This window comes from Ixodes scapularis, unplaced genomic scaffold (genome assembly GCF_016920785.2).
Source record: "Ixodes scapularis isolate PalLabHiFi unplaced genomic scaffold, ASM1692078v2 PGA_scaffold0__279_contigs__length_252992795, whole genome shotgun sequence".
In the NCBI taxonomy this organism is placed as follows: Eukaryota; Metazoa; Arthropoda; class Arachnida; order Ixodida; family Ixodidae; genus Ixodes; species Ixodes scapularis.
In genome coordinates this window covers 97,127,334-97,129,708 of record NW_024609835.1, presented here as the reverse complement: position 1 = coordinate 97,129,708, position 2,375 = coordinate 97,127,334, and positions in this window count along the sequence as shown.

Genomic DNA, 2,375 nt, shown 5'->3' with positions numbered 1-2,375 from the left:
AGAAGGCAGTGCCACTGCCGAAACGTCGACGGACGTCAGGCCCTTTTCTTATTTTTATTCATTTTTTATTTTCAATTCTTTATTCTATTTTTCATTTAACAATTTATCTTTGTAAGTTCTTGTGTGTTAACTTTGACTTTTACTCCGTCCTGTTTAGAAGTTTCTTTCCCACGTAATTAGCGTTCTTGTGCCTAGTCTTCATTATTCCCGTAAACTAATACAACTTTTTTTCGGCACTTCACCCTTTTTTCTTGCGTGACTTTTTTTCGCCATTAAATTAGAATTTTACACTTTTCATCCTACGGCTGCTGTGTCTGCGCACATCACTTTTGCCTATATATATATATATATATATATATATATATATATATATATATATATATATATATATATATTTGGGGGCATATGGTCTGGGATATTGACGGCGACTTTGGAGGTTTCGCCGATTGTCAAAAGTCGCGACTTTGGTAGCAAAATATACTTTACCCACAATTAATGCAATTTTACGTTGATTTCTCGCATTAGCTAGAATGTTTTCATTGTTTTTAGACTATTTTTATTTTATTACTTGGTAAGTAAAAATGCTGCAATTGGAAGCAGTGATGAGAATCATTACACTTTTGATTGTCATATATGTTCGCGCGTTTGAAATTAGATCATAAGCAACAAATTATAGTAATGCTTAAAAATTACGTAATAAAATATGTGAATTTTAATATTATTATTATTAATACAAATCGCGGCTATGTATGCCCCCAATTAACGCCAAGATCACGAAAATACGCCATTTAACCACAACAGACTTTCCAAATAGGTATTATTTTTTTTATTTTATTTTTTTTAGCGTATGAAAAACTTTTGACATCGTATCAAGAGAGACCAACTGTCAAACACTGGATGTAATATAAAGTCCTACGCGTCATGCGTTGCAATAAAAAACACACACACACTTCAGCTGTCTGACTCGAATTCCGTCTTTGGGTTGTTGAAGTGAGAATAGCGTTTATTAATTCATACGTTCTGTGGACATGTCGTAAAAATTGGATTTATTATCTTATTCTTGTGGTGGGAATAATGTTAAACCAATTAAACACCTAAATACCCAAAAACCCATTAAGAGGACCGCAGTTCATTAGTTTTCATGACAATTATCTAAGCTAGAAAAGGCAGCGAGAACGAACAAATATCAGCACTGATTTTTTCAATAACTACAAATATCAGCCTGAATCGAACATGTGTGTCACAAAATAAAGTTTCCGCGAACAACTTGTCTAGCTAAATAATTACGATGTGAGTCACACCTTGAGTCATGAAAAAATCCGAAATTAAGACCTCTACCGAGAAATTAAATCCAAATTGAAGTTGGTTTCGGTTTTGCTCCAAAATTAAAACGCGCATCCTTGCGTAAATATTACGCTAAACACCGTTCTTGTTTTCAGGGTAAAGAGGTGACCTACGCTCATAACACCATAGCTTCCTCATATTACCATTAATAATTTGTATCGCTCAGTGAAGCCAGCACACTAGACAGGCTCAGCAGCGGCACCCATCTCCGACCGTCACTATAACCGCCATTTTGAAAAATGAGTGGCGCCACCTCTAGTTAGTTGGAGACCGACACGCGGAGCGGCTCTGTTTACCAACACGGCCGGAAGGCCGCGCATGCGCGGTAGCTATGCGGGCAAAAGCAGCCCGGCCGTCCGTGTTTTCGCCATAGCGCGATAGCGCTCTATGGCGTGCGCTCGTTGTTGACGTTGTAGCAACGAGGTAGAGGGGCTTAGAGTGATAAACCGGAAGTTCGGAAGTGGCACCCCCCCGGTTGCCGCCATGTTTTACGCAAATGTGACCACTCGTCACGTGACCTCACAAGAGCCGTGACGTCGCAGGTAAGATGGCAGCGCCCAGAGCTGGCGGATGCGAGTTTGTTCGGTGCGCGGCAGCCGTGATGTGCAGCGGCTTTCCGACGATTTCGGGCTTTTTCGTGCTCGCTGACGCAGGTGTAATGTGAAAATATGAAGGAATGAGGCTTTATACCCTTTTTGCGCAAGATTGCTCTGGATCATCTGGATATTAACAACTGTGAGACAGCATCAGCCGCATCGCCGTACCGGTGCTCGGATTCGGGATCTGTTCGAGGATCGATAGAACTTTGAGTTGTTTTAGCATAAAATATTCGCATTCTCTTAGCTTTGCTTGAACGTTGGAATGTCTGAGAATCGACGCGAAAGGTACACGTCGCGTTAGGGCCTAGGAGAAGTTGTTTCAGGCCTGCGTAACCGAATAACCATAGCAACTTTTAACGAGGAAGCTCCTGCGATCTTTGACCCTTTGTGCTAATCGACGATTCTACATTCGATCACTTTTTTTCCTTTTTT